This window comes from Phacochoerus africanus, chromosome X, assembly GCF_016906955.1.
Source record: "Phacochoerus africanus isolate WHEZ1 chromosome X, ROS_Pafr_v1, whole genome shotgun sequence".
NCBI classification, from domain to species: domain Eukaryota; kingdom Metazoa; phylum Chordata; class Mammalia; order Artiodactyla; family Suidae; genus Phacochoerus; species Phacochoerus africanus.
In genome coordinates this window covers 39,751,654-39,777,031 of record NC_062560.1, presented here as the reverse complement: position 1 = coordinate 39,777,031, position 25,378 = coordinate 39,751,654, and the positions used below count along the sequence as shown (strand labels likewise).

At 40.5% G+C, this 25,378-nt stretch overlaps 1 protein-coding gene and 1 pseudogene across 9 annotated transcripts in view; both read left to right on the top strand.

Annotated features, from left to right (window-relative positions):
• CASK (calcium/calmodulin dependent serine protein kinase) overlaps positions 1–25,378 on the top strand; it is a 372,729-nt gene that overhangs the window by 2,767 nt on the left and 344,584 nt on the right. The gene's annotated exons all lie outside the window — the stretch shown is intronic.
• LOC125118993 (uncharacterized) lies at positions 958–1,057 on the top strand (annotated as a pseudogene).

Below are 25,378 nucleotides of genomic sequence, written 5' to 3'. Positions count from 1 at the left end.
TAACATGGAATTGCATGAAATAATGAATTCAAGGTGGCCTTCGTGGCAGAGAATGTAAGGATAGTGCTCCTCACCCTGTGTAAAGGTTGAAGGTTTTCGCCGGTAAATTGTCTCGGCATATATTGATCTGGAAATTGAAATTCACTTGAGATTTTCTTGCAGGGTCTTGGACAGCATACATTTTAACTCAGAATTTGTTCAACTTTAGATTTAAAGAGAGAGCCCTTGAAGTACAACTGAAAACCTTCTTGTTGATTTCTATCCAACTTCTCTGGAATTGTGCTTTTTCTTTTATAACAAATTAGTATCACAAGTTGTTTTTGACCCCTAGGGCTTTAACAGATTTAAATTTTTGCTGCTGTGCTTTAAAATGGATTTCACCTTTTTACCATCAGTTGACTACCCACTCACTTTCCTACCTCACTACTTATCTACTCACTCATCCACTATCTTACGGGGATTCATGTGCCTGATTCATTGTGAATACTGGGAGGATGCCATATCTTAAAAAATTTAAACTCTTTTCCCTTGTGTTTCTTATTTTTGAAAGTATTACAAATGGTCCCTGAATGCCTGTTGTTTCCATAACGTTTTCCCATGTAACATATTTCAAGTGACTAAAACAAATCTCCAGTGTTGTCATTGTCCTCAGACTTCTTGTCTTAGCAAATGTAGCAGTTACTGGAAAGGAAAGGTATTATGCAAATACAGGTAATTGGCTAATTTTTATGGTCGTGAGCATTTACTGTATCTTTTGCAAATTGATGGTTTTATAGGCAAGTGCACAATCAGTAATATTACATGAAGGAAATTTTAAATGATTCATCCAAATTAAAACAGAGAAATGCCTACCTTCATGGTACAGCAGTTTCTGTGAAAGAGAGTAGCAAAATGTACACTGTTTTCTCTTTGTGTAGGCTGAATATTTGCCCAGGTATTTAGTAACGCATAACTTCTGGCTTTGCTGCTCGGGTAGGACATAAACTAAAATTGGAATGATGCAGCATGACCCCTGCTCAAGGATGACATACAAGTTTGTGAGGCATGCTGTATTTGCTTACATCTCAAGAGCACTTACCATATTTAATTACAGTTACTTATTTATGGGTCTCTCTGCCTAGCTAAAGGGAGCTTCTTGAGGGCAGGGAATATATCTTACACATCTTTTTTTGTTACTTAACACAGTGCTTGCAATGTAACAGTGCTCGTTAGCTATGGAATGGATTGAGTAGTTTTAATAAAATCTCATTAAAAGGCAAAAAGCATGTTTATCAACTTCAGAGCAATTATTGTCCCCAAAGACTGTATTAAAGTAGTGCTTCTCCACCTGGCTTGCATATTAGAATCACCAGGGGAGCTCTTAAAAAACATCAGTATGAGGGCCTTGTGTCAGAGCAACGAAATCAGAATCTCTAGGAGTGGGTCCTGGTCATTGGTGTATTTTTAAAAGCTCTCCAAGTGATTCTAATGTGCAGCTATGATTGAGAGTCATCGGTTTAAAACTTAGGTTGTGAATGTAGTATTTTAGGACTGGCTTTTCAGAGGCTTACTGTTTTTAAAAAGTTGAATAAATGTTTTGAGGGAAGTATTGAAGCCAAAAGACCAGGATGTGGGTTTTATTTTCTCTGCGCTGTTTCTGAACCTTGTTGTATAAGAATTTTGTTTCAGCCTATGTTTGGATTTGATTTTTTTGGGTCTTTTAAGATTCACGTTGATTTATGACACTCATCTAATGCTAACGTGGTGATTGTGTGATGTTTGGAACAACACAGAAAAAAGGATTGCTTCAATAACCGTTGACAGCTGTCTACTATAATGATTTAATTTAAGAAATCTATCAGTTTAGTATGGATTGTGCTTGCACGTACACTCTATTAAAAGAGTATGGTTAAGTTGCATGTATACTTTAAATTTCATACTTGGAGTTCCAATAATGCTGCTTGCCAGAGAATTAAGTGCAACCTTTATGTAAATACTGGAGTAATAATATGTAAAAGACACAGTTTAGCATAGAGGAAAATTCAGCTTTACTAATTTGTCCCAATTACTATGGCTTTCACATATATTGATTAGCCTCAGTGATTTGAGTCTCCAGTACCACAGAGGGAATATTACATCATGTTGGAGCATCTTTCCTGGGAATTTTAACTAGATATTGTAGGTAAACCAGTTTTTAATGTTAGGAAAAAGTTAAGTGTGAGCCTGAAGGAATCAAGGCTTTTCCAGAAATGAGTAGATACTCCATGAAAGAAGTGCTTGATTAGAGTGTAACAAGGGAAAAGAAACACAATCACCAGGTAAACTATTGGTGCCCCAGAAAGATCCAAGCTGTGGGAGTTAAACTGAAGTTCCACAGAGGAAAAACCTGTTAACACACAGGTTTATTACACATGGCAGGCTTATTGGGAGGAGGTAAGCAGTGTTGAGTTCTGATGCTGGAGACCACTTTCAGAGACCACTTTGGAGGGAGCCGAGCTACCCAGTTGCCCTTCTGCATGTGCATAACTTTATCTGAGTCTCCTCATGTCCACATTTGACAGACTGCTTTAGGACTTGGAGTTTCTGAAGTGTGATTCGCACGTTGTCTTCGTAAATGCTTCCTGTGAATCCCTTGCCTTCTTTGACTGTAACATGTTCTATGGCCTTGACACATGCAGTTCACCCCCCTCCATTTCCCCTGTGTATCTGCAAGTTTCACATGCCAAACTATATCGCTGATGTTCCTTATATTGTATTTCTGGATATTTCCTTTAAATTGAAAATTCTTTCACCATCTCCAGTTGTACTCAATGAAGAAGCAAGTGTACCTCACATTATGAGATTGCTCTTGAATCATTGCATTTCTGAAAATGTTTTCACATTTTAATTATGGCAGAAGCAGTTTAAAGAAAGTTTGACGTAAGATTGTTCACAAGGGGAAAAAAAAAACTTTTATAACTTAGGAGTTCCTGTCGTGCGCAGCAGAAACGAATCCTACTAGGAACCATGAGGTTGCGGGTTCGATCCCTGGCCTTGCTCAGTGGGTCAAGGATCTGGCATTGCTGTGAGCTGTGGTGTAGGTCACAGATGTGGCTCGGATCCTGCATTGCTGTGGCCATGGTGTAGGCTGGTGGCTACAGTTCTGACTGGACCCCTAGCCTGGGGACCTCTGTATGCTGCGGGCACGGCCCAAAAAAGAAAAAAACTTTTTATAATTTAACATGCCTATTTTGTAAGGGCAGCTGGCACTTATGCCCTCTAATATTAGGCATTTTGCATATGTTTTCTCCTTTTGTTTTGTTTTTTAATGGCCACATTTTCGGCATATGGATGTTCCCAGGCCAGGGATTGAATCCGAGCTGCAGCTGGGTGAGACCTACATCACATCCGTGGCAACACCTGATCCTTAACCCACTGTGCCAGGCCAGGGGTCAAATCTGCGCCTCTGCAGCGATCCAAGCCACTGCAATCAGATTCTTAACCCACTGCGTCACAGTGGGAACTTCTTTTATCTCCTTTAATTGTACCCATCTTGCAGAGAACATTGAGATTCAGAGAGGGAGTAACTTGCCAAGATCACATGGGAATTCTACCAGTTCTGAAGTCTCATTTCATGCTGCATCTGCTCTTGACTCCAGTTGTGAAAATGTTGTGGTGGTTTTTCTTAAAGTAGGGCTTATGTCTTCATTTTCAGAGTTTATTTATTGCAAATTTTAATTGTTCGACTTTTTGGATAAATTTCTTACCTCTTCAGTAGAGGTTCCATACTACTATTCATTATCTCATCTGTTTCATTTTTATTTTTGTCTTTCTCTCTAATGAAATATCAACATTTGCTACCAAACTGATTTTGCGTTTTTTTAGCCATGGAAATATGGAATCTTGACCATCCATCCAAAATATAATTTGTTTTGGAACTTTCTCTACCGCTTTTACTGTCCAAGTTATTCCTTCCAATTCTCCTGCCCCAGCAGACATAATAGTTGATTGATTTCTCCTGACTTGCCAAACCAGAAGTAGTGAGGTTTTAGAGATAGGTGTTTTTTGGGAGCGGGTTGGGATTGTTTCCACAGGGTAGTTATTCCTATATCCTGTGATAAAAATACTGAAATTGTTCTGTCTGACTCTGAAAACAGTGTACTGAACCACAGCTGCTGAGTGATGAGCGTCTCAGCTGTCTGCCGACACTGCACACCTAAGTGATCAGGTGACTAAGTTGCTGCTGCAGAGCAAGTACCTCACCCCAAGCCAACAAGCTGATGGGGTGTACAGTTCTCACGTTTTTGGTTTTAATTTTTAGTTGCACCTGACAGTACAGATTTTTAAACCACCAAATATGGCATTATATTTATACTACAGGGTTCAAAGTGGCATAGGACCTGCTCTCCTCTCTGAGAGTCACCCTTTTACCTTGGTATCCCATCTTTCAAACAAGTAAAATGTAATTATCCCATGGCCAGTCTGGTAGTCATCCCTTATTGTCTGCCGGGGATTGGCTCCAGAAACACCTCCTCCTGACTAATACCTAAATTAGTGGATGCCCAAGTCCCTTATATATAATGATGTAGTATTTGCTTGTAACTAATGTACATCCCTTTTTCTACTTTAGTCATCACTGGATTACTTATAAAACCTAATACAATGTAAGCAGATGCTGTTGAATCAAGTTCAAGTTTTGCTTTTTGGAACTTTCTGGAATTTTTTATTCAAGAGTTTTCAATCCATAGTTGGTTGAATATGCAAATACAGAACCTATGGAGGGCCAACTGTTTTATGCTATGATTGGTTGTGAGCCCAAGTCTATAGAGGGAGAGTCTCTTTGACTTTTTGCATTGGGAAGATTTTTGCTTCTGAAGCTAGTTTGACTTAAAGGAAGTTAGTTTATGTTTCCAATTTTGAGATTTAAGAATATTGTTTCTTTTCATTAATTGACTTTCTACTACAATTTATAGTTTTTATAAAATTAACTTTAAAATATAGATGGGGAGTTCCCTGGTGGTTCAGCAGGTTAAGGATCCGGCATTGTCACTGCTGTGGCCTGGGTTGCTGCTGTGGCTTGAGTTGGATCTCTGGCCCTAAAATTTACACATGCTGTGGGTGTGGCCTGTATATCTATATATCTCTATCTCTATCTAAATATCTAGACATATATTAAAAGATAAATAGTGAGTCTCTATTCTCCCACCATCCATGGCTCCATTCTCCAGAACTATCCATTGTCCAGTTTTTGTACATCTTTCTGAAAGTTTTTTGTTTAAAAAACAGATGAGATAATGTTTGTACACTGTACTGAAATATTCATTTTCCACTGAAAAATAGTATATCTGATGACCTTTCCACATCCATCTATATATCTATTTAACTCTGTCTCTTAAACTGCTGCCCAGTATCCCATGATGTGGATTGGTACTTTGGCTTTGAATTGAGTGCAAGCCATTTCTATATGAACATTGCTGGAAATGCGCAAGTGGAGTTTGGATAAGAGGTCTGGAATGATAGTGAAGATCTGAGAATCATCTATGTGGGAGTTAAACTATGAGTGAATGAGTTATTGGGGATTGATGGAGTGGGGGTTGTAGTTTTAGAGTACACTCCCAGAATTAGAAGCATCAGGATAGCTGGACAACACAGAAGTCTCCAGGTGGGGCAGATCAATAATGTAAAATGCCAGCACACTGATCGAGGACCAAGAAAAGGCTTGTGTAAAACAGAGGCAATTTAAAGCATCTATCAAAAGAGTGTTTAATATTCCATTCATGATGTGATTGAAAAGCAAGATTCTGGCTTCATTTCTGTGGATGTTGGTAATATTATACATCTCTCTCTGAATCTATTGCAACACAAACATATTTAGGGTAAAAAAAGGAGTACACTTCTTTTTTGCTATAACTGCGTTGTGCAGATTCTGATATCTGGCTTTTAGGTAAAGCCATTTGATTTTCCTGAGATTAGGATTTTTTTGATTCCTCAGCTTGGTGCATAGCTTTCAATTAAATGGATGCCTTTGGAGTTCCCTTTGTGGCTCCCCAGTAACAAACCCAATTAGTAACCATGAGGGCTCGGGTTCGATCCCTGGCCCTGCTCAGTGGATTAAGGATGGGGTGTTGCCGTGAGCTCTGGTGTAGGTCGCAGATGCAGCTTGGATCTGTCATGGCTGTGGCGTAGGCTGGCAGCTGTAGCTCGGATTCGATCCCTAGCCTGGGAACTTCCATATGCCGAGGTTGCGGCCCTAAAAAGAAAAAAAAAATGGGTGCATTTAATGAAATGACAAAGTAATTTTTAGATGCTTTAAATTTACTTTAAGGGGAGTTCCTGTCATGGCGCAGCGGAAATGAGTCCAACTAGCATCCATGAGGATGTGGGTTCGATCCCTGGCCTTGCTCAGTGAGTTAAGGATCCGGCGTTGCCATGAGCTGTGGTGTAGGTTGCAGACACAGACAAAAAAATAAAAACATTTATGTTCTTGTTGATATCTGTCAGACCCATTGTTCTTTTATTTATTTATTTATTTTTGCTTTTTTAGGGCTGCACCTGCAGCACATGGAGGTTCCCAGGCTAGGGGTCAAATTGGAGCTATAGCTGCCGGCCTATGCCACAGCCACAGCAACACCAGATCCAAGCCACGTCTGCGAGCTGCACCACAGCTCACAGCCACACTGGGTCCTTAACCCACTGAGCGAGGCCAGGGATTGAACCTGCAACCTCATGGTTCCTAGTTGGATTCGTTTCTGCTGCGCCACGATGGGAACTCCAAACCCATTATTCTTTTATTAAATCATTCACCTATAGGGAGCTGAATTCTTCCTTGCCTCAAGATTTTTGGTCCCAATTGGCTGATTGTAGTACTCTCCTCCCCTTTCACATCCCTCTTCCCCCCAACCCCCAACTAAATTTGTTCATTGGATTTTTTTTAAAGTCGTCCACATCCACTCACGATAAGAAGCAGTTACTTTATTGTACTTAAGCCAGTTTCTTTGCATCCAAGTGCATATTATTTAATTTCAGCTGTTTGTATTCTGTTACTGAGCTGTGACATGTTTTTTTCCAATCCATTTTATTTCTTTTGATACACTTTTTTACTGTTACCATTGTTTTGAATATTGAAATCATTTACAGATAGGAATGATTGTTCTCTCTTTCTTAGTGTAGTTTAATAATATCCAAACTATACTATGTTGAACCTGTATTTCAGGCTTTTAATTTTAATCCTGATTTTAGAACATTTTGGTACATTTAAATCTAGGATGGATTTAACCGTATATAGGTTTTAATGTTTTCTTAAAACACTTGATGTTATTAATTCCATTAACAGAGGTCTCTAGCTCTGCTATGATGTACAGATTACCATTACAACACTGCTATTTTTAAGAACCTAATTCATATTTTGAAGAAACATCATAGTTTTTCAGCCGTTCTGCTTACTTTAGGTACCTTTTCCCCCAAAACAAAGCTTGTAAAGCAGCCCCCTAAGATCTAATCTGGTAACCTTTGGGTACATTGTCACCATTTTCTCATTTATAGAAGGAATGATAGCTGCTTCATGAGCCATTTGTGTGGATTAGTGATTGTGAAGTGCAGCATAAGGATTTTTTATTTCTAGAATGTCTCTGAGATACTCAAATTACTTTTGGCAGCTATGTAGATAAGTTTCAACAATTTCCAAATATGCACTTTCTCAGTGCTAAACACACGCTCTATTACATAAATAATATGGTGAAATGAACATTCTTTTCTACCATGTGTATAAAATTGTTAGTGGTGCTCACCTTCATTCCTTTGTTCATTTATGCATTCATTTCCAGCTGTGTGACTCCAGGCAAGTTTGTTAACCTCTCTGAGCCTCAGTTTCTTTATATGTGATGTGCGGGTGATAGCATCTACCTTGCAATGGTATTTTGAGGATTGAAAGACATGATCTATGTAAAATGCCTAAAGGTTGTTATTTAAACTGCCATTATCATTTTTATTCACTGAATACCCCAGTTCTTTGGCCTTAAGGAGCTCTCTGCCTATGAAAGGAGCTGACAAATAGTTAAAACCTAATCTAACCAGATTTATGTTCTGTTAAGGTTGGGGTCCCATCTGACTTGTTCAGCTATTATCCTCAGCATAACTCAGCAGTTGACACATAGTAAGTACTCAGTCATGAGTTGCTAAAGGAGTGAGTTTGTTAAGTGACTAATCCAGAGACTCTGACCATCTAGTAGGAGAAGGAAGTTGGGAAAATCTTCACAGAGGAGGTGGGGCTTGAGTGACTTGTCAGTCTTCCTAGGTAATTTATTTAATCTTTTTAGGCCTCTCCTCATTTAGAAAAAGGAGTAGATGGAGTTCCTGTTGTGGTGCAGTGGAAACCAATCTGACTAGGAACCATGAGGTTGCGGGTTTGATCCCTGGCCTCCCTCAGTGGGTTAAGGATCTGGCATTGCTGTGAGCTGTGGCGTCGGCCCTTGGCTGCAGCTCCAATTAGACCCCTAGCCTGGGAACCTCCATATGCTGTGGGCCCAGCAGCCCTAGAAAAGACAAAAAGAAAAAAAAAAAGCTAATAGTTTCATGGACAACTTTAGGAATTTTTTGTTGTTCTAAATTCTGTGGTTTGAGTGTTCATTATGTGCTGGACATGGTGTTAAATACTTTATATTTTTCTAGTTTAACCTTGGGCACACTTCCCTTGAGGCACTTCCACCCCCTCCCCCATTTTACAGATGCTTTGAAACTGAGGAAGAGGGAGATTAGTAACTTGCTCTGGGCAAAGTGGCAATAAGTGGTGGCGTGGGGAATGGCACCTGGGTGTCTGTGACCTGTCTAAGCCCTTGTTCTTTAATCCTGTTAAACTGCTTGAGATTTAGTATAAGCAGAGACTGGTTGTCTTTTAAAAGATACTCCTAAATATAAAACTCTAATCTGAGTTTAGGTGTTTTTAGCAGATGAATAGAATGCCTTTTTTTTGGTAACAGCTTTATTGAGATATAATTCACATACCAAACAGTTCACCATTTAAAGTGTACAGTTCGGTGGTTTTTAGTATAGTCACAGAGTTGCGCATGGTGACCATAATACATTTTTCAACATCTTCATCCCTCAAAGAAGCCCCGTATTCTTTAGCTCTCACTCCCAATCCCGCCCTACCCTAGGCAATAACTAATCTACTTTCTGTCTCTACAGATGTGCCTCTTCTGGACATTTCATGCAAATAGAATCATAGAACTTTTGGCCTTTTATTACTGGCTTTTTCTAAGCATAATGTTTTTAACGTTCATCCATGTTGTTGATGTATCAGCACTTCATTCCTTTTTAACACCTGGTAATATCCCATTGTGTGGGTAAACCACATTTTTTGATCCATTAGTTAGTTGAGGGGCCATTCGGGTGGTCTTCACCTTTTGGCTATTATAAATAATCCTACTGTGAGCATTCAGGTACAACTTTTTTTTTTTGTCTTTTGTCTTTTTTGTTGTTGTTGTTGCTATTTCTTGGGCCCCTCCCCCGGCATATGGAGGTTCCCAGGCTAGGGGTCGAATTGGAGCTGTAGCCACCAGCCTACGCCAGAGCCACAGCAACACGGGATCCGAGCCGCATCTGCAACCTACACCACAGCTCACAGCAACGCCGGATCGTTAACCCACTGAGCAAGGGCAGGGACCGAACCCGCAACCTCATGGTTCCTAGTCGGATTCGTTAACCACTGCGCCCCGACGGGAACTCCACAACTTTTGTTTTTATTTCTCGTTGGTGTATACCTAGGAATGGAATTGCTGAGTCAAATGGTAACTCTCTTTGACTTTTCAAGGAATGCCAGATTGTTTTGCAAAGTGGCTGTACCATTTTACATTCCCACTAGCAGTCTATGAGGGTTAGAATGCTTTTTAATCAAGTACTATCAGAGTTTGCCTCAAGTCTGTTTGATATACTGTGACATAAATTAAAGCAAATTTTATGGGTTGTTGGTCAGCCTTTCATCTCACAGACATATTTATACTGCTTTTCAACAATTTTAGGATTGGCAAACTGTCTGTAAACTAACAGATAATAAATATTTTAGGCTAGAGGAGCCACACAACATCTGTCACAGCTACTCAACTCTGCCTTTGTAGTGTGAATACAGCCATACCCCCCCCCCAAAAAAAAGAGTGTGACTGTGTTCCAATAAAACTTTATTTACAAAAATAGATGGTGGGCTAGATTTGGCCCTTGGCTATATAGTTTGCCGATTCTGTTGTAGATTAAAAGTGAAAGTGGAGCTTATTGTCCAGTTCCCATTCTTGTTTACCCTCAAGGTTAGGATGTTCTTTCAGTGTTCTGAGTTAGCCCCATAGTAAGTAGGTTGTTTCTGCAAAATGTAAAGATGTTAAGGCTGATGCACTGATGTATTTTCACTGTCAACGGGGGAAATACTATACATCATTTACTTTTTTTTTTTTTAACTGCTTTTGGGTCCTTTTTTTTATGGCCACACCCACGGCATATGGAAGTTCCCAGGCCAGGGATTGAATCCGAGCCACAGTTACAGTCTGTGCCGCAGCAGTCCTAGATCCTGTTAATCCACTGTGCTAGGCTGGGGATTGAACCCATGTCTCTGCAGCAACCCAAGCTGCAGCAGTTAGACTCTTAACCCACTGGGCCACAGTGGGAGCTCCTGGATTCTTTTTTTTTTTTTTTTGATCCTAGGTTAAAGGGAAGAAACTCATCAAAATTTTTCTAAGATTGTCTGACTGGAGGCAATGTAAATGTGGAGTGCCTGCAAAAAATTATTTCCCTCATTCTTGCTTATTGACTGTAGAATGGATGGAAACAGAGTTGAGAACATACCAGAAATGATCAGAAATGGAAGATTATTTTAAATCTTCAATAAAGTTAGGGGAAATATCACTAGCTAAATCTCCATCTCTAATTGGAGAGTTGTGATGTGCCATCTCTGTATATTTTAGGACTTCACCAAGAACCCATGCCAGAGTCATTTTTGGGATTATGGTGTGTGTGTGGTATAAATAAAAACTTAAAATTCTATTTTGTGTCTGAAATCCGTTTTACTCAATGTATTTTGTGGTAGTAGACATACACTATTTAGAGTGCTTTGTGGCTTTTAAAAAAACCATCATCGCCTGTTATGTACATAGTATTTTTGGAGCTTATAGATTTACATAATTTGTTTGAAAGACTGTTCTAGATTATAATTTTGCAGTATTGTGAAAAGCTCCAAAGATTATGTTAAAAGAGGGACTTTAGTATCCATGTTTGTCTTTGCATTTGGGCATATGATAGATGAATTAATTGTTCATAATGTGAAATTTCAAAACCGAGAAAAGGAGAATCCCAGAATATATATTTAGGAAACAGCCCTATATAGGATTTATAGATATGATAGTGTTCTTTTATGTAACTTCCCCAAATTTTATTATGGCAGCAGTGTCTACATCTTAACCACAGGCAAAATGAGGTGGAAGGATTCTAAAGTTGTAGTCTCTGATACAACTGAGCTCCGAATCTAAATTACCTACATTTATGGAACAGCGTTTCATCTACTAGAGCACATTACATTGTCAAGTGGAATGTATTTAGACCACTTTGATGAAAATACTTCTTAGGTTGGCTTCAGAGAACAGTACAAGGCATCTCTTCCTATGATAATCCACGGACAGTGTTACTTATATTGCATTATTTAGGTTAGAAATTTTTGCTGAATTCCATCTGAGCCATTAGCTGAAAAGCAGAATGGTCAGCTTTTATTTATGTAGACTGTTTACTGGTCTTCTTAGGCTTAATATTGCCTTAACTGGGTTTTTGTCCCAGCAGTAATTTCTGACATTGATTTGAGATTATCTTTTTAATAAATATTTTTTTCTTTAATTTACTCACTTGTAAAATAATTAGATACTTGTAAAACAAACAAGGCATTTTCACTAAGGACTATCTTTAATTACATTTCATGTAAATTAAAAAAAAGTTACTGAAGTATTCAGATCACAGGTTAGAGTGAAAATGTAATCATCTCACATTATAATCAACATATGTAATACTTTTAAAAGCATGCTAATAAGAATGGAAGAAAATCTCTACTGACCATACGTATTGTAGATTATATTTTGTTTCTTTTTTTCTTTTTATGGCCACACCCACGGAATGTGTAAGTTCCCAGGCTAGGGGTCTCATTGGAGCTGCAGCCGCCAGCCTACGCCACAGCCATGGCAGCACCAGATCTGAGCCTCGTCTTCGACCACAGCTTGAGGCAATGCTGGATCCTTAAACCACTGAGTGAGGCCACAAATGGAACCCGCATCCTCACGGACACTATGTCTGGTTCTTAACCTGCTGAGCCACAATAGGAACTCCTTTTTAAAAACATTTCCTTCTTATAATGGATGTAAAAATGATTTGTATAAATACCTATTCAAATGAATACACTTTCATTATCATGGTTGCAGAAAGAGCCTGGGAATATGGAGAGGGAGATTCTAGGCTTGCTGCTCTACTTTTTGGATTATCTCCATTAATAGTACTTCTCCCATTGCTGAGTATTTTTATTGTACTGCTGGAAGGGATCACCACACTTCCATAATCCATAACCCGCTTGCACTAAAGGTCGATCGTGCTTTAAATTGCCGTCTGATTCAAGTTCAGGCTTCTTGGTTAGACTTGCCTTGGTGGAGTCAGAATTAGGCTCATGAATGTGAATATGGGCTTGAAGATCTTATTAGAATGGTAGTTTTTTACCCCATGAAGACGTATTCATAGACATAGTTCTGAAAAGATATGTACAAGTTGGATTTGATAAGTGCAGTTTAAAACTGATTAGGAAAAAATATTTTAAGAAAAAAAATGTTGATCGTGAGAAATCCCCACTTGGTTTGTTTTCCTGTTTCTTTATCTTGTGAAAGAAGGATAGTAAAGGCTGTATTATCCATCTCTCTTGATCCTTACGAGCATAAAAATGATACACTTCTTCAAAAGTCTTAAACTACATGTATTATTTTGATGTTATTGAAATGAAGCACTTTTTTTTTTGGCCGCACCCATGACATGTGGAAGTTCCCAGGTCAGGGACCGAACCCGCACCATAACAGCAATCAGCCACTGCAGTGACGACACCAGACCCTTAACCCACTGTACCACAAGAAGACTCCTGAAATGAGGCACTTCCGTTTGGAAATGGGCATTGTTAAATATCCTTTGATTTTTGCCAGAATCATTTACCATTTTCTTTGAAAGTGATAGTGTTTTTTGTTTGATGGGGTAATGTTTACACTGAAGTCAAAGCAGAGAAAAAATCCTGACTAGTGCTTCCCTGGGCTTTTTTATTTTATTTTTTTAAATTTGTTAAATTTTTTTGTCTTTTTGTCTTTTCTGGGGCCGCACCCGCGGCTTATGAAGGTTCCCAGGCTAGGGGTCGAATCAGAGCTATAGCTACTGGCCTACGCCACAGCCACAGCAACTCGTGATCCAAGCCGAATCTGTGACCTACACCACAGCTCACGGCAACGCCAGATCCTTCACCCACTGAACAAGGCCAGGGATTGAACCCGCAACCTCATGGTTCCTAGTCGGATTCGTTAACCACTGAGCCATGACGGGAACTCTTCCCTTTGCTTCTTAAAAAATTACTTAGTTTTATTTGAGCATTGAAATTTGGAACTTACTACAAGTGGCAGATTTTTGTGGCCAGTTTGGTGTGAACTTTGGCAGCTACTTAAAATATTGAACTTGCTGTTTAGTAGTGAGGTCTAGAGCAGGGGTTCTCCAAGTGTGGACCTCATCCTGACCAGCAACAGCAGAATCACCTGGGAATTTGTTAGAATGCCAATTCTTGGGCCCCAGCCCTATAGATCAGAAGCTGTGGGGGTGGGGCCCAGCAATCTCTATTTTAACAGTCCTCCAAGGGCTTCTGAGGCCTACTAAAGTTAAGAGAACCATTGATTTAGAACTCTAGATCAGAGCTCAATCAACTGTGGCCCATGGGCCAAGTCAGCCCACTGTCTGTTTTTGTTTAAAAAAAAAAAAAAAGAGTTCCTTTTGTGGCTCAGTGGTTAATGAACCTGACTAGCATCCATGAGGGCGCAGGTTCGATCCCTGGCCTCACTTAGTGGGTTAAGGATCCAGCGTTGCCGTGAGCTATGGTGTAGGTCGCAGAGGTGGCTCAGATCCCATGTTGCTGTGGCTGTGGTATAGGCCAGCGGCTGCAGCTCCAATTGGGAATCTCCATATGCTGTAGGTGCAGCCATAAAAAGACAAAAAGTTTCTGGAATAAAGTCACACTCATTCATTTAAATAATGTCTCTGACTGCTTTCACACTGCAAGGGCAGAGTTGAGTAGTTGCAGCAGAGACCATATGGCCTGCTAAGCCTAAAATATTTACTTTTTGGCCTGTAACACAAAAAGTTTACTTGATCCCTGCCCAAGTTGAAGCGTTTGTACTGTTTTCTTGCCTATAGTAGTGACCTGCAAATATCTGAAATCAATAGGTAAACACCTATTTTTTTTGGCTTTACACATAACCTTATTACTTCTACAAATCTGTTCCGCTCTCTGACAGGAAAGTATTACCCAGTGATTAGAGACTTGTGAATGAAAATAACACACTGCTGTGCCCTTTCCTTCTATGTTTGGTAATAGTGGTAGCCTGTTTAATCATTCTGTGACATTTCCTAACTGATTTTGCACTGGTATAGCCTTGGGTTTTTTGTACTTTGGTGTAACTTAATTATCTATTATAGTCTTCATTTCTCCCAGTTCTTACTGCCTTTTTACTTCCCCAAGAGAAAACCCACTTTGTGGCTGCCAAGTTTAGAAATTCATGGGTGCTGTACTCTAATGCAATGAAATAGCACCATCCCACCTGGAAAAAAAAAAGGTTTTTTCTTGGCTGTACCCATGGCACATGGAAGTTCCTATGCCAGGGATATGACCTGAGCCACAGCAGTGCCAGTGCCAGGTCCTTAACCCACTGAGCCACCAGGGAACTCCCCCATCTGAAAATTTTTTATCCTTGGCCTGGAGTGCTGTAGTCACTTGTACTTCACAAAGGTGTTTATGAGGACATAGATCATGAATATTATGGGTAATCTTAGGATGCTTACTGGAAAGGTTTTCATTAGCCTTTCCATAAACAGGGATGACTACTTCTTAGTTTTAATATCATAACTTACTCTCAATATTCTTTTGTACTTGCTCCAAGGTTTTAAGATAATTGGTGGTCAGCATGATATAAAATACAAGAACTGAATCTCAGTGTTGTTCTTACTGATGCGCATGGAGTCTTTCTCTCTACCCACACCCCTGAAGTGTTGTTCTTACTGATGCGCATGGAGTCTTTCTCTCTACCCACACCCCTGAAGTGTTGTTCTTACTGATGCGCATGGAGTCTTTCTCTCTACCCACACCCCTGAAGGCCTTCTCCCAGTCTCCATTAGTTCTAGTAAGATCATAGAAAAGTGTTGTTTTTGCAGTTGTGGCTCCCTGGTTGTACATGACTGATGTTTTAAGTTGGGAAACATGACTTGGCCAAATGATACTCAGCTATATTGTTGGTGAGTTTGTCAGGTCCTTGATTTCTTTCAGTCAACTTGGGTTGACTACTTTGCAGGGGATGCTGGGTAGGACACAGGAAATAGTGAGCTTGCAACCAGAGACGATTTAGACCTTTCATTTAGGCTTTCCCAGTCATCTTAATTCATACCTTTTGCCCTGCTTACTCATCCTGGAGGCGAGCAAGGTACGATGAGAGAGGGTCAGGAAAAGGCCAGCCCTCAGCATGTGGCTACTTAGGTCTGTTGTCAAGGCTCATGTACAGGAGAATTTGAGCTTTACTGTTTTGTACAATATCGTGTGGAAATGCAGTGTTTTAAAAGCTAAATTGTTATTTATAGCCGTGAATAAAATGTGAACTCTTTGAAAGGGAACAGTGTTCTGCAGCCTTATTGTCCCAGTCAGCACAATCGCCACCCACACCAATCATCTGAACAACCTCATCATAGCTGTTTTATCCACCTGAAATAGGGGTCACAGGTGGGTGGTGATGAAAGCTTGGGAAATCGCGCTTTAGGCAAGGGAAGGGCTTTGGTGACTCTGGCTGTGTGGTCCTCCCCTCTTGTGCTTAGGCCTCTGGGACAGCCTCGCTGACCGGGAGGTAAGCCTTAATAATTCCTTTTGTTCCTTGGCAGCTGGCTGTGCTTGGGAGATGGGTGCTACTTCCCTAGAAGCAACTTCAGTAGACGAGTTCTGCCAAATGTGTGCATTTTAAGCCATTTTATTTTTTGCTTTTTAGGGCCGCACCCGCAGCATATGGAGGTTCCCAGGCTAGGGGTTGAGTCAGAGCTGCAGCTGCCAGCCTACGCCAGAACCACAGCAACACGGGGGATCTGAGCCACATCTGCGACCTACACCACAGCTCATGGCAACGCCAGATCCTTAACCCACTGAGCGAGGCCACGGATCAAACCCGCATCTTCATGGATACTAGTCAGGTTCGTTTCCACTGAGCCACGATGGGAACTCTGATTTTAAGCCATTGTAAAGAGTATAATGTTCAGACTCAGAATTTTTAGTAGGTAAAGAGTGTCATTTAAGGGTACTTATGCTGCAGGGATAAGGTTCATTATGAAAGAGACATTGCAACAAGGCTTCCATGTGACATAAACTTATTGGAGCTTGTGTACTTTTAAAAGCATGTATTTCTCTAATATATCTTTTAAGCTTCATTAGGTCAGGATTCATGGCTGTCATAGCCACTGCTGTATCTCTATACCTAGGACAGCATCTGGCACATAGTCAATGTTCATTATATAGTTGTTGAACCAGTTCAAAGAAGGAGAGGATGTAGCCGAACACATTAGAAAAGATAAAATCTGACCCATAATGCACAAAGTCAGGAGTTCAGATTTTCATTTAGTGCTAATATTTTGCTGCTTCAAAACCCATCTAATTCTCATAATGTCCCTTTGAGAAAGGTTAGCAGATACAGAATTGTACAGTATATGCTGAACAGAATGATGGAATCCTGAATAACACTTAGCTTCCCTATTGAGAGCTGTCTGATCATTGCTATAATTAAACGAGATGAAGAAAAGACATTTCTGAGGTTGAAATGGAATGGGGAATTTTATGTGCGTAAAATTACTAATACCTGCTTACCTGATCTGTCTAAAACTGCTTCTCCCTTTGTAAAATGGAGACAGTAGAATCTACCTGATGAACTTGTTATAAGGATTGAATGAGACAGTGGGTATAAAGCACAGTTCCTGGCACCTTGCTTGCAGTGCTCAATAAACATGTTGTTTCATCATCAACAGTAAGTTTTGAGAACCAGGCTCTGGGCCAAGCACATCCTCCTTCCAGGCGTTAGACCAATTTCCCTTTCCACTCTCCTTGCTGCCTCTCTCCTAGCTCCATCTGGGGCATCCAGAGTCATGAAGCTGGGCTTGACCTTCAGTCACCTAGCCAGTCCCACCTGGCCTTGAGCAAAAGTAAGGGGCCAGATGCTAAATCCTGGCCACGTGCCTACTCGAGCCACTGGCCGGATGTGGCTCCTTAAAGTTAAATAAAATTTAAAGTTCACTGAATAGACGTTTCTCCAAAGAAGATTTACAAGTGGCTGATGAACACGTGTAAAGGTGCTCAGTGTCGTTAGTCACTAGGGAAGTGCAAGTGAAAACCACAGTGAGATGTTCCCTCACATGCACTAGGATGACAGGAGTCAAAAAGTAACAAATGTTGTTGAGGATGTGAAGTCGGATCTCTTATATGTTGCTCGTGGAGACGTAAAATGGTGCAGCCGCTATGGAAAATACTCTTGCAGTTTCCCAAAGTTAGAAACAGCCCAGCAGTTCTATTTCTCGATGTATACCCAGGAAAATTGAAAACGTATATTTACACAAAAACTTGTACATCAGTGTTCATAGCAGCATTATTCATAATAGCCAACAGGTGGAAAACAACACAGATATCCATTGACTGATGAATGGATAAACAAAATGTAATTGTACGAAATGGGATGTTTTTTGGCCATAAAAGAAATAAGAAATGAAGTGCTGATATGTGCTACCATGAGGATGAACCTTGAAAACATTATGCTAAGTGAAAGAAGCCAGATGGAAAAGACCGCGTATTGTATGATTTCATTTATATGAAATGTCCAGAATAGGCAAATTTATCAAGACAGAAACTAGATTAGTGGTTGCCTAGGAGGGAGGGGAGGAGAGGATGGGGAGTGACTGCTAATGGGTGTGGAGTTTCTTTCTGAGATTATTAAAATGTTCTGGAATTACATGGTATTTACTGATTGAGACTGAATATACTAAAAAATCGTATACTCTACAAGGGTGAACTATGGGAATTATATCTTCCTCATCTTGTCTGTGCTTTTTTTTTTCTTCTGATTTTCTTTTCTCATTTCTCAGTCTTAGTATCTGTCTTTCATGTTAGAGGTATACCTCAAGCGTCTTGAGATCATTTCTATTTCAGAAACGTTAATTGGAAACTCAGTGTACACGGGTGGGGCTTGTTGACTGATGGGATTCCCTGTGGTGCGATTGGGGGAAACCTGTGGGTATTTATGAGGAACTAACTGTGAGGTGGTTTTCCTTTGTTTTTAAGCTGGTCAGTTTTTCTATGTAGGGCTCTTTGAATCTCTTGTGGGAGGGGATTTGGGGGTAATGAGCTTGAATCTAGTATTAAGAAGCCCTGTCTGGAAGGGGCTGGATATTTCACCCCTGGCTGTGCAGATTTTTACTCCTTGTTTTCAGTAAAGCATCCTATTTCTGTTCTCTGTTAGGACTGCTGTTCCTGAGTCCAGGGACTCTTTGGTTCAGCCTCTTCAAAGAGTAACTTAAATCTTCTGCTGTGTGGAGAAAGGTAGTTGCTTGATGCTCTGGTTGAGGAGAAAGTCTGAGAGTGTTACTGGTCTTTTAAAGGGTTCCCCACTCCCTCCTTTTAAAATTAAATTCCTATTTCCTTAAAATGTCCCTGGAAGCTTCAGTTCTTGAACTTTAACCTCTGCTTTTCCAAGGCCCTCAGGAATGAACTAGCTTACTTAACTTCAGTTTCGATGCCCCCACTGGAGGTACTGGGCAGAAAGATACAACCTCTTTTCTAGATGCTTTTCATCTAAAATTTTGCGGACAGCTCTCTTTAGCTGCCAGTTTCTCTTCTACTTTCTTCATCTTGTTGGTTTATATTCTTTGTAATTCTTCACTCTCGTGGCTTCTAAAGGGAGGTAAATGCTTATATTCCTTTTTTTTTTTTGTCTTTTTGCTATTTCTTTGGGCTGCTCCCGTGGCATATGGAGGTTCCCAGGCTAGGGGTCCAATCGGAGCTGTAGCCACCGGCCTACGCCAGAGCCACAGCAACGCGGGATCCGAGCCGCGTCTGCAACCTACACCCCAGCTCACGGCAACGCCGGATCGTTAACCCACTGAGCAAGGGCAGGGACTGAACCCGCAACCTCATGGTTCCTAGTCGGATTCGTTAACCACTGCGCCACGATGGGAACTCCAAATGCTTATATTCAATCAGCTGTGTTTAATCAAAAGTCCCTCCCTCCCTTGAAACCCTCTTTTTTTCCTTGGATTTCTAATTACTTCTTGGACATCTGCTTCCACCATTAGAATATGAGCTTCTCAAAGGCAGGAACCAGGGATTTTGTATCTCTAACACTCACATAATGTCTGGAGCATAGTAGGATTATTAAATGCATGGACTTGGAATGTGTGTCCCAATCCACACCTTCAAAGTTCAGGCAGTTTACCAGTCTGCCTTGGTTTTTATTTTCTCCTTAGGCAGAAATTTCAAACTGAACAGTGAAGTCCTTCTGGCAGATCAGTTGGGAAGCTTTCCTCTTTCCTTGATCCTTGCCTATTCCTTTCCACAGTGCATCTAATGCAGGGCCTCGCATGCGGCCAACCTTCCAGAACCCCAGGAGTATGTCTGAGCTTTAAGCCCCCTATGGCTGGCTCATTCCCCAGAGCTCCCTTTTACGTGTCTGGCTGAGGTCTTGTTTGCCCCCACCATGTCTTGTTGGCTAGGCAGCTGTGATGTTTGACTGTTTGCTAATGATCCGTATTGTTTTCACCAATGCTGCAGGCTTGGGGCTTTCCCTTGGAGCTCCAAATCAGGTCAATTCCCTGTAATGGCAGTGTCAGTGTCCACAGAATTGTACTGGGGAGATGGAAGTAGCCCCAAGTTAAAAATGCCACAGGCTCTGCTTGTTTTACCTAGGATCGCTAGTACCTGCCATCAGAAGTTCTGTTCCCCCACCTCTTTTAGATTTTCAGTATATTTTTTATATCCGTTTATAGTTTGATAGCTTTTCATTTAGTATAAGTACTTCTTCATGTCCTTGATAATTCATTATAATTTCTGATGGCTGTGTATCATCTCATCATTTGGATGTCTCATAATTTATTTGATAATTCCCCTGTTGTTGGACTTCAGATAATTACTTGTTTAATTTGTTTCCCTTTCCCAAAAGGCTCTAAACTCAAAGAGGGCTGGGACTGTTTTGTTTACTATTTCATCTTCAGTGCCTGACACAGTGATTTTTTTGTTGAAAGGTTTTTTTCTCAAATTTTAAAACATTATAATAATACTTTGAAGAGTATTTTACTGCCAAAACTTTATTCACATTTCAGATTATTTTCTAAGAATGCCATTCCAGAAATGTAATTGCGTGGTCAAAGGATAGAGACATTTTTTAAAAATGCCTTAAAAAAAAAAAAAAACTTCTTTCACATCAACAATTCTTTCTTTATTTTTTATTTTTTGTCCTTTTCGGGCCGTACCCAAGGCATATGGACGTTCCCAGGCTAGGGGTCTAATTGGAGCTGAAGCCACCAGCCTCTGCCACAGCCACAGCCACGCGGGATTCGAGCCGCGCCTGCGACCTATACCACAGCTCACGGATAAAGAAACCCACTGAGCAAGGCCAGGGATCGAACCCGCAGCCTCATGGTTCCTATTCTGATTCGTTAACCACTGAGCCGTGACTGGAACTCCCTCTTTCTTTTTTTTTGCCTTTTCTGGGGCCACTCCCACGGCATATGGAGGTTCCCAGGCTATGGGTCTAATTGGAACCATAGCCACTGGCCTACACCACAGCCACAGCAACGCCAGATCTGAGCCGCGTCTGCAACCTACACCACAGCTCACAGCAACCCCGGGTCCTTAACCCACTGAGCAAGGCCAGGGATCGAACCTACAACCTCATGGTTCCTAGTCGGATTCGTTAACAACTGCTCCACAAGGGGAACTCCGAACTCCCTCTTTATTTTTGACCACGACTGTGGCATGGGCAAGTTCCCTGGCCAGGGATCAAACTGGCACCATAGTGGTAACCAGAGCCACAGCAGTGACAACACCAAATTCTTAGCCCACTGCGCCACGAGAGAGCTCCTTAAGCCTCTTGACATAGGTTGCCAGATTGATTTCTAGAAAGGTTCTACAAAATGTCTTCTTCAACAGCAAATGGCATCCCTAACCACTGCATTGTGCATTTGGCAACATTGAACACTCTAATTGCTTAAGGTTATTTACTGATTGGCAAAAATGTTATCTTGTTGAACTATTTTGTGTCTTTTCCTGGTGAAACAATTTTTTTTTCCATGTTTAATTTTTTTGTATTCCTTCTATAAATTGGCCATTTGGTTTTTTTCTCCATTTTCCTATTAGCTGTCTAGTTTTTTTCTTGCCAGTTTATCTAAACTTTAAATAACAAACATATTAATCTTTCAAATGTTTTTCATGTTTAGTTTTTCATTCTGTTGCTGATGAGTTTGGATATGTGGAAACTGGCATTCCTATAGAAAAAGCCTCTTTATTTGGCATGATCAGATCTCTGTTTAACAAGAACAGGTATCCTAAAAAAGTTTATGTATCTTCAACATTAAAGCTTCAGAATACATATGAAGTAGCTAATCTTTTTATCTTAGTCTGCTTTTCTGTGACTATGAGTGTAATTGGTTAAACATCTGCTATATATTTCTTTTTTTACATCTTATCCAAAATTTATCATCAGTGATTTCTAGTTTTTCTTCAGAGTGGAGTGATACCTTAATGAGCTGTCATCGATGCAGAATCCTTTCAGGTATTTTACAGATCTCCCCCATCTTTTGCAGGTTTGTCACCCACATTTAATTCACCATCACCTTTATCTGGTCTTTCTAGCCAGATTCTCTCTTTTTGCACTCATATTCAATGGATGTGACATATAATCAAGAATTATAGTAACAGGTACACCACAGGCATAAAGAGGAACAAGTTTACAAACAAACAAATAACTTGGTAAGTAGACAACTTCATTTGAAGGGCTTGTGGGCAGGTGTATCTGTTAGTCTTGAGCAGTCAGCATGCTGTGGGCATTCATTAGGTTTTTGGGTTTTTTTTTGTTTGTTTGTTTGCCTTTTCCAAGGCTTCATCCATGGCATACGGAGGTTCCCAGGCTAGGGGTCTAATCAGAGCTATAGCCGCCAGCCTATGCTAGAGCCACAGCAACGCTGGATCCGAGCCGCGTCTGCGACCTACACCACAGCTCAGGGCAACGTCGGATCCTTAACCCACTGAGCGAGGCCAGGGACCGAACCCGCAACCTCATGGTTCCTAGTCGGATTCGTTAACCACTGAGCCACAACGGGAATGCCTCATCAGGTTTCTGCACAGGGGCTAGGGAATGGGTCAGTCTGTGAAATTGGTTAAGTGGGGGTTGATTTAGGAGAGCTTCTACAATAGTCAAACTCTGTTGGTCCTTGCCTTTGTTACTGTTTTGATGCTTAGAAAATCCTTCCCTTCCAGGGAATCATGTGGACATTCACCTTCATTTGTCTATTTGTTTTGATTTCATACATTTAACTCTTTGATTTATCTAACATTTATTTTGTTTTTCAGTATGGTTAAGTTTTAAATAGATTCTGAAATCCTCAAATAATGTGGCCCCCCCTTTTTTTAGTGTAGCAAATTTTTTCTTAAAAGTGACTGATCAAAAGTGTCATTTCTAGTTCTCAACAATTAGTCTGTCTAGTCTTGGGAGTATCGTCCTTGGGTAGGGCAGGGCAGGTAGAGGATAAGAGTGGGATATTACACTGGCACGCATATGCTGAGGAGAAAAAGAGAACTGGGAAATTGGGTAAAAACAGTTAGCGAGAAGTGGCTATTTGTCACGAAACCCCTTTTAGAATCTTGGTCTGGCCCCAAAAGGTGATTTAAAGGGGAGGCTAGTCTCTCTTATTTGGATAATAGTTAAAGTAGTTTACTAAGCAGCTTAATAAGCACAAATGGTTAATAACTAGTTTATTAATAAAAGATATACCAACAAGGAAGAAATTAAGCAAAGACTGCAGATACTGTCAAACTTGAAAGTGTGATTTGTGCCTATCTATTTTACCAGTGTCTGCTTGGAAATTCTTTAGGATAATTCTTTAGTCCTTCGAATTATAGTATATTTCATGTAAGCCTTTCTCTGGAATAAATTTACCTCTCTCAGTGCAATTATTGCTCTTTCCTGGGCCATAGCATTAGCTCAGTTAGTGAAATTCTGAGTCTAATACTGTTTAAGGCTGTGAACAACTTCCAAGTATTATATGGAAAATATGGACTATTAAGAAACTGCTATGAAGCAAATGTTATTAGTGGTTATTTTTATTATACGGTAGTATTTATGCTGGTTTTACCTTTTAAAATGTTTTTTCTTTGACCACTATATGAATATTACTTTAAAAATATTATTGTTTGGTTTGATAGGCTCTAGTTAATCTTCCCAACATTTATTTGTGTTGTAAGTCATTTCAGAGTGATTCATCAGCATTGTATTAAAGCAGGCAGCCAACCAATGACCACCCAACAGGGGAGATTTGTTTCAGCTGGAGGGCCTTATGCTCATAAAGCTATTTTCTTCCCTTGCTTTGGAAAGTACCAATTGCAAGCTCCTTTCCCCCTTCCGGTTTTAGGTTATTGGGAGTTCTCACCAGAAAGCATAGCAGAGCACATGTAGCAAGGGTCCCCAAGTTTTTTATACCATCTGGAGCTACCTGTGGCTGCTGTGTAGTCTAAAACTTCAGAAGGCTTTATGATCTATTGGCAGATGGCTAAATCGGAATCCTTGTGTCAGAGTTTTATTATTCCATTCCAGGATAGAAGCCAGTGAAATAGGAAGTAAGACATTGAAGGTTGTGATAATTTCTGTGAATTTGAGAAGTATTGACATTTCTCAGATAGAAAAATAGGACTAGAGGTGGATGTTGTTACTGCTTTGGATTCGTTCTTTCTTTCTATCTTTTCTTTCTTTTCTTTCCTTTTTAGGGCTGCTCCCACAGCATATGGAGGTTCCCAGGCTAGAGGTCATATCAGAGCCACAGTTATCAGCCTACACCACAGCCACAGCAACACAGGATCCAAGCCGCGTCTGCGACCCACACCACAGCTCACAGCAAGGCCAGGTCCTTAACCCACTGAGTGAAGCCAGGGATTGAACGTGCAACCTCGTGGTTCCTAGTTGGATTTGTTTCTGCTGCGCCACTAAGGGAACTCCTGGGTTTCTTTCTTTAGACTTAGATTTCTTCACCTGAAATTAGCTGAGAAAAGTGGTATTTGTAATGGATTGATGATTTCAAAAGATACGATTTTGTTTTCGGTGCCTTCAGAGACATGGCTTAAACTAATTAGAAAGATATCATTGCTTTGTGTTAAGTCTCAAAAAGAGTGTTGTTAAGCTTTTAATTCAATATTTGCTGAGCCTGCTGTGCCTGACACATGAAAACAAAGAGTCTCAGGATTTACTGAAAAGGGTAAAGTGCCTCTGATCCCCAACCACTTCCTGTACCCACACACCCTGTATTGCTTACTGCCCCTTCTGAATCCAAGGTGATTCTTCAACTTGATACATTGTTTTGACATTTTACTCTGTGTCTGTCTAGGACATGTGAAGGCCATTTAAGTGCATTTATCTTATAAGTGTACAGATGTATCACACCCAGTTTTATTTGCTTAGGTGGCATTAAGACTTCAGAAATATTAAATATTTGAGTATTTGGTTAGGAATTTGACATTTGTGTGTACACACACACACACACACACACACACACAGCAGATGGACTCAGCTAGCCCAGAGAAAGATGAAGACCTCTTGGGCAGAAGCTGGGGCCAGGTCGTGGGTAGAATTTATGAGAACTTGGTTTGGGATGTACTTACAATGAAAACGTTGCCCTCTGTCGTAGTCTGATCAGGCTTCTATGACAAATATACCATCAACTAGGTGGTTCAAACACAAATATTTATTTCTCCTAGTTCTGGAGCTGGGGAAATCCAAGATCAGGTCGCTGGCAGATTCAGTGTACAGGGAGAGCCTGCTTCCTGTGACCATCTTCTTGCTCTGTCCTCATATGACAGAAGGGGAGAGCGAGCTCTCTGGGGTTTCCTTTATAAGAG